Here is a 7,413-nt window from a genome sequence, read left to right on the forward strand (position 1 = left end):
CAAGAGAAACAGAGAAGGCCCTTAGCAAGGAGGAGAGGGGAGGAGGGAGGCTGGTTTACTAAACGCCTAATGGGTGGTAGGAAAAGCAGGTGCCTGACAACAGTCCTGTGAGGTTAGTATCATTCCCATTTTAGAGATGAGGAAACTGAGTCACAGAGCATTTTATTCAAAATTTTATAGCTAGTAAGCGTAAGTGCAATAATTCAAACCAGATCCAAATGACTCCAAATCTCCATCTCTCCCCCTCACTTGCTCTTTTTGTTCTTCCTTATTCTTTTTTATCCTTTCCCTCCCTCACTTTCATCCTTAGTCCCTTTTACACCATGTTATTTCTCTAAATAACCAACTAGAAAAAAGAAATAAAGATTGAGCAAAGATAGAGCAGCCAAGGAGAAGATGCAAGGTTTGAATCCTGGTCTTTGCTGTAGACTCTGGGCCTGAGAGGGAGTAAGTTAGGGAGTGGAGAGGGCTAGGAAAGCAAAGAGAGTGATTCCTCTAGGGAATTACATACTGAGGGTCAAGCCGAACCCTGGCAAATGTTCCACCCCCGGAAACAGCTCCAGTAAGTGAGAAGAAATATCCCAACTTTTTCTTCTGTTCTGCATTTCATCGGAGAGGCTCAAATCTTATCGCAAGCCAGTGTTCAAATTTCTGGGTACGGCACTTCACAATAGTCTGGACAAAGCTCTTCCCATTCCCTGAGCCTCAGTTTCCTCACATGTAAAATGGGCATCATAGAAACATCCCTGCCCCAGGATTCAGGGAACATGAGAGCAGATTGCTCAGGTGCGATGCCTGGCCCACAGCCCACCCTCGGGAGCACTAGTGTGGCTGTCGTTCACCTGGTGATTAACTTATGACCCTGGTTTCCTTAAAACGTTCTCTCCCACATAAAGGTCTTTTGTAAACGTGAACTTTTCCCTTTCTGCTGACTTCCCATGGTGATCTGGCCCATTTAACTGCAGAGGTGTCAAGGAATCTTTGTGAATCAGCCGTCAAGCGTGGGCTGCTTTACGTGACTGTGGGGTTACTTGGGAGTGACTAATTTTTGGAGGCGTGATTCTGTACCCTTCCCACTGGTGGCTGCGGATAATTACCGCTGATGAGCTTACAGAGGGGCTCCTTCAAGTTTCAGTATAATATCCATATGAATACTTTCAACAAAACCTTTTGTTCTTGGAGTAGGGGGCGTGGGAGGTAGTTACAGGAACTGTCTTGCTTTTCCAAATTTAATTGTCTAAAGACAGTGCTGCCTCAGCAATCCACGACTTTTTTTCTTTCCCACTCTCTCTCTCTCTTTTCACAGAGCTCTGCCAAAAGCCTACTTTGGCAAGAGGAATGATTAGTTTGTGTTTCAGTAAACTTGTGGCATCAGAGTCACTTTATCCCAGCAGGGGCAGAGAAAGTTGAAACGTGCTCTCTTTCACCAGCCTGACTGTTATTTATTAGAAACAAGTCTGGAACAGAAATTGTGGGAGTTTGTGATGAAGAGGAGTGTAATGGCTCATAAGCAAGTCATTTTTCTTTTAGGAGATACTTTGGGGTACATATGAATGTCCTAATTACAGTTTCCCTAAAGATAAAAACTATCCCCTCACCTTTTCAGAGTATGCTGAATTAATAACTATCATCACTGCATAAAGAGCTCAGCCCTGAGCAACGCTTTATGAAGGTAATCCTTATACATGCAGACGAACTACTTTACTTTGCAGAGTCTCAGAGTAATTAAACTGATTCTCAGAGAAATTAAGTCATTTGCTCAAGTTTACATAGAAATCAAGTGGCACCATCAGTGTCACGACCAGGTTTGTCTGATGGTCAAGTGTAAGAGCCTTCCTTCAGAATCCTCAGCTGTATGCAGCACTTTTTTTTTTTTAATTTTTATTTATTTATTTATTTTATTTATTTTTTTTATTGTTGGGGATTCATTGAGGGTACAATAAGCCAGGTTACACTGATTGCAATTGTTAGGTAAAGTCCCTCTTGCAATCATGTCTTGCCCCCATAAAGTGTGACACACACCAAGGCCCCACCCACCTCCCTCCTTCCCTCTTTCTGTTCCCCCCCCCATAACCATAATCGTCATTAATTGTCCTCATATCAAAATTGAGTACATAGGATTCATGCTTCTCCATTCTTGTGATGCTTTACTAAGAATAATGTCTTCCACGTCCATCCAGGTTAATACGAAGGATGTAAAGTCTCCATTTTTTTTAATGGCTGAATAGTATTCCATGGTATACATATACCACAGCTTGTTAATCCATTCCTGGGTTGGTAGGCATTTAGGCTGTTTCCACATTTTGGCGATTGTAAATTGAGCTGCAATAAACAGTCTAGTACAAGTGTCCTTATGATAAAAGGATTTTTTTCCTTCTGGGTAGATACCCAGTAATGGGATTGCAGGATCGAATGGGAGGTCTAGCTTGAGTGCTTTGAGGTTTCTCCATACTTCCTTCCAGAAAGGTTGTACTAGTTTGCATTCCCACCAGCAGCGTAAAAGTGTTCCCTTCTCTCCACATCCACGCGCTTCTGTACAGCTAAGGAGACAATAACCAAAGCAAAGAGACAACCTACACAATGGGGAAGGATATTTGCATATTTTCAATCAGACAAAAGCTTGATAACTAGGATCTATAGAGAACTCAAATTAATCCACATGAAAAAAGCCAACAATCCCATATATCAATGGGCAAGAGACATGAATAGAACTTTCTCTAAAGATGATAGACGAATGGCTAACAAACACATGAAAAAATGTTCATCATCTCTATATATTAGAGAAATGCAAATCAAAACATCCCTGAGATATCATCTAACCCCAATGAGAATGGCCCACATCACAAAATCTCAAAACTGCAGATGCTGGCGTGGATGTATGCAGCATTTTGAGGTTATCTGTCACTCCGCTCTCAGGCTTGGAATGTTTTATTAGTATTATTGTTTTGTTTTGTTTTGTTTTGTTTGCAGTTTTTGGCCAGGGTTGGGTTTGAACCCACCACCTCCAGCATATGAGGCATGCGCCCTAGTCTTTTGAGCCCCAGGTGCCGCCCCAGCCTTGGAATTTTTATAACTGGAAGGAACTGTCAGTCAGGGCAACCAAACATCCTGATTCCCATGACAGGGACTTTCAGTTTTAAAACTGGGACAGTCCCAGCTAAACCAGAATGAGTTGGTCAGTTTCCAGCTGTGAGGACAAAAAGTACAGAAGCTTCTAGACTTATATAAAATATTTTTATTTACATCTTCCCCTCTAAATTTGCAGAGGAGGAAATTAAGGTTCAGAGAGAGGAAGTGACTTCTGTAAGGCCACACAGTTCCTTAGTAAACAGAACAGGAATTGGAAAACAGATTTGAAGACTCTCACGCCATTTTTTTTTTTTTTTCCCTGATACGTGAAGCAGCAAAATTCAAGCCAAAGAAAGAGCACTTACTGAGCTCCTACTGTGTGAGCAGCTGGGCTGTAGGAAGGAGAAATAGGAGGAATCTAACTAAGGCCATGTTGTCCAATAGAACTTAGCATGATGACAAAAATGTGCTAGGTCTGTGCTGTCTAATACGCTAGTCACTGGCCATATGTGGCCACTCAAACAGATAAGGTGAATTTTTATTTTATTTTATTTAGTTTTAATTAATTGTCATTTAAATAGCCACATGTAGCAGGTGGTTCCCATATTGGCACATTCAGGTCTAAAGGATCATGGTAGTTTGGAAGCATTTTCTACCTCTCAAAGAGCAGATTCTATAGTGAGCACCCTTAAAGGGGAGATTCTTTTTTTTTTTTTTAAAGGAAAGGCGAGATGTGGGCAGAAAGGAGGAACCTTTGAGGATGGCATATTGAATATCAGTCCTGAAGTTAATTCAGTCCTCCAACAAGCCCGCACAAAGTGTCGTCTGTCCTGGTTTTATGAACGAAGGAAGTGAGCTCCAGAGGATTCAGTAACCCTCCTACTCAAGTAAACAGTCGAGGTGGCTTTTGAAGCCAGGTCTGAGTCTAAACCCTGTCACCTAGATCATGGGTCTCAAACTTCCATGTGCATCTGAACCACTGCAGAGCCTGTTCATGTTCCGATTCTGGAGGACTGTGGCCAGGGATTCCTCACCTCTACCAAGCTTCCAGGCAATGCTAACGCTCGTGGTTCCTGGACCCCATGTGAGCTAGTGAAGCTCTCTCTTTAAACAATTAAAACATCCTCCCTTCTTTCAACTCTCAAGAAATACTTTCTAGGAACATAGGGCAAAGAGAAGAAATTGCAAGTTGTTAAAGAATTATTCAAGTTTGGAGAATAAACGAGTTCCCTGGCTGGCTTTAGAAAGGGCACCTTCACCCCCGGAGAGCTGAGCATCTCATCAGGTCAGGTTCACCAGCATCCAGGTGCACCTTAGTTTCACCAGGGGAAACCAGCCTCACACAAGACCAGCCCCGAAAGGGTTTTGAATCAGAAGTGCTGGGGAGGGAATCCAAAGAACATGTGCTTTGGGATGAACCTGGTTTGGGGGAGAACCCCAGTTCTGCACCTTACTTTAGTGATGTGCCCTCATGCAAATCACCATCATCAATCCTTCTGAGCCTTCATTCTCACTCTGGTGAAAACAAGGGCAAGAGTTGGTCATTCATACAGCAAGGACCAAGGGAAACTGCGTGTTAAGCGCCTGACAGAGCCCACACTTAGCAAGATGGTCTCCTCCGCCCTTCTGTCTCCCAGGACCCTCCTCCTCACCCTTCCTTTTTTTCTCACCTCTTTTAGGATATCTGTCTGAGGGGTGAAGAGAGGATGGAGCTGGGAGTCAGGCTGGCAAGCTGACTGGGGCTGCACCTGCTTACCTGGGGCCGACACAGAACCTGCTCCAGGCTGCGTCACCATCTTACCATCTTATCCCAACCTTAGATGGGAAACACAGAAGAGAGAGGGCGTGTGAGCAAGAAGAGCACGTGGCTAATCACCAAAATGGGCTGAATTCCAAATAACTGAAATTTAAAAAATTAATTATGTGATCTCTTTGACAGGCAGCAGAGTTCACATCAAGGGCCTATGTTTAATTGAATAGGATGATTTTCTTTCTTGCACCTTGGAAAAATCTCAGAGGCAAGACTAGAATGTTAATCTAAAAGGGGTGCAAATTTCTTCAGCAGCTGTTCCAGTTGAGGAAGGTGACTTCAAACTCACTTTTGCTTCCCCACTGCTTAGCTGGGGCCATCCCTCCGCTAATCGCCCAGAGGCAACTGACTCCCTGTATAAATAACCCTAAGGCTCTTGGTTCTCCATTACCCATCTAAACTTTAGCTTTGTACAACCCATCCCAGCACGAAGTTTAACATATATACATAACTCATAAACATCTGTTCAAATCTATTGATTTTATGCCTTTGTGGTAGCCTGCAGTATGCCAGGCCTTCAACTCACCCGCCCCCATCTGCATTGGGGCTCAGCCCTCTCCACGCCCCTCCTTCCCATGCACATGTGCGTGCACGCACACACACACACACAGTTTCTGATGCTGTAGTTCTCTTGGGTGAGACTAGAAAAATCTAAGCTTAAAAAAAAAAGCTCCACAGCTGCCGCCACCTTCTTTTCAAGAGTGATGGAGAAAAGGGAAGCACCATTCTGAACTGATTTCCTTTCCTTCTCTAGATGTCCAAAGAACACTAGATTAAGAAAAGAGAGAGAGGTCAGGTCAGTAAGACACACCCAGAAGCAATAGGGCAGTTTCTAAGGGCCACTGCGCTTTTACCTTCTTGAGATTTTCCCTGCAGCTGAAAACTGTCTCGTACCAGGCCCCGCTGGACCCTGCACGTCCAGGCCGGTCTGGCCGCACATGCTGGGTCTTTGCAGCTTCCCGGGGCCAGGGAGAGCCTGCAGATCCCGAGCTCCTGCATTTCCCTCCCCTCCCTCCTTCCTTCCTTCTCTCCTGGCAGAGGCTGTATCCTGTTGCTCTGAGCGAGGCCCAAGCAAAAGGCCGGCAGCAGCGCAGCAAGTTATTGTGCTGGGGGGGAAGACAAATGAGTCCCTTTTCTGCCGGCTCCTGGCATCCTGTTGGAGGAAGAACAGGACAATGTCCAGAGCGAGCTGGCGCAGCCTCCAGGCCCTCCTGACGGCCCCCCCATCCCCTTTCCGGTGAGCGTTTGTCACCCCCACAGCCCCCACTTCCTGAGCAATCACTAGAAGCACATGTGAGGTATGCGGCTCCCTGTGCCAGGCCCAGATTCCTGGCCTAGTCTCAGGAGCCCTCAACCGGGACCCTAAGACAGGGGAGAGCGGGCTCCTTCTCTCTCCCTGCCAGGGTGGCTAATGCCAGGGACTTCCCATCTCAGGGCACCTGGTATGGCTGTTATGTGAGCCCTTCTGAGTGCTCGAAGCTGCCCCTGCAGCAGATCCCCTGGGCAGCGTGGGGCACCACACGCTTAAGCACCCACCTGCACATGAGGCAGAGATTTCATCCCTGGAAAGGTTCTGCCATGATTCCAGTCCTCTGAAATAAAAGGACTCCTCCTCCCTGTCCCTTTAGCCAGCCCTCTTCAATCCCTCTTCACTAAGCTGCGGAGGAGAGATTGATACAGACCCGGAGACTGGAAGCTGGAAGGCACAGTGGTTAGGAGAAGGATTCCAGACACGGGCCTGTCAACCAAAACCCATGTCCTCCCCCAGGGATGGGCAGGACTTTGAACTATTAGATGCTTCCCTTTGTTTACCTATAAAATGGGAGTAATGATAATAATAATAATTACTTCCTAGGATTGTTGTAGGGTTGAGTCGATATGTTCAAAGCTTTGAAAATAGGGTTTGGTAAATAGTCGATACTATACAAGTGTTAACTATTAAGATGACGATTATCATAGAAGTTCACGGGTATATTTCTCCTTCATTGATCAGGCCACGCACTGGCGATTTAGGGATGAATAAGGTAATTTTGCTGCTCTCAAGAAGCCTTGAGGTCAACAGGGGAGTCTGACTTAACCAAGAACTAACTATGAGAGAGTATTGTCCCAGGCTGGATTCCTCTGCAGTGGACTCCGAAGGTGTTTGGCATACAGGATGTTTTTAGGAAGTGCCTGGGTAGAAACACCTGTGGAAGGGGAGAGGCCGGAAGCAGGACTGACAAATATTGCAGGACACTCATGATGCAGACTCCAAAACAACCCTCTACCTCCCCGCCAAGGGCTCTGGAACTAGAATGACTCTCCAGAGTTGTCAAAAGTTAGGCTGAGATGCCCAGAGGTCTTTATATTCCTGCATCAACCAGACACTGGGTAGGGATTGACGCCGGGAGGGGAGTGACCATGGATGAGGCATCTTTTCCCAGAAGACTGACCCTTAGGTGGGTAACAAGTCTTCATTGAAATGGGACCTGGGACATGTACCACAGTGTCCACCCCAAATCTATAAGGTCAATTTTGACGGAACAATAAAAAAT

At 45.5% G+C, this 7,413-nt stretch overlaps 1 long non-coding RNA gene across 1 annotated transcript; it reads right to left on the reverse strand.

Moving 5' to 3' along the window:
* Positions 1-2,086: 2,086 nt before the first annotated feature.
* LOC128575262 (uncharacterized) lies at positions 2,087-5,917 on the reverse strand. The gene is made up of 3 exons (XR_008376962.1): positions 5,734-5,917; positions 4,740-5,647; positions 2,087-2,540 (listed from the first exon to the last, which is right to left on the reverse strand). It is a non-coding gene; the product is annotated as an uncharacterized LOC128575262 (long non-coding RNA).
* Positions 5,918-7,413: the final 1,496 nt, after the last annotated feature.

This window comes from Nycticebus coucang, chromosome 22, assembly GCF_027406575.1.
Source record: "Nycticebus coucang isolate mNycCou1 chromosome 22, mNycCou1.pri, whole genome shotgun sequence".
NCBI classification, from domain to species: Eukaryota; Metazoa; Chordata; class Mammalia; order Primates; family Lorisidae; genus Nycticebus; species Nycticebus coucang.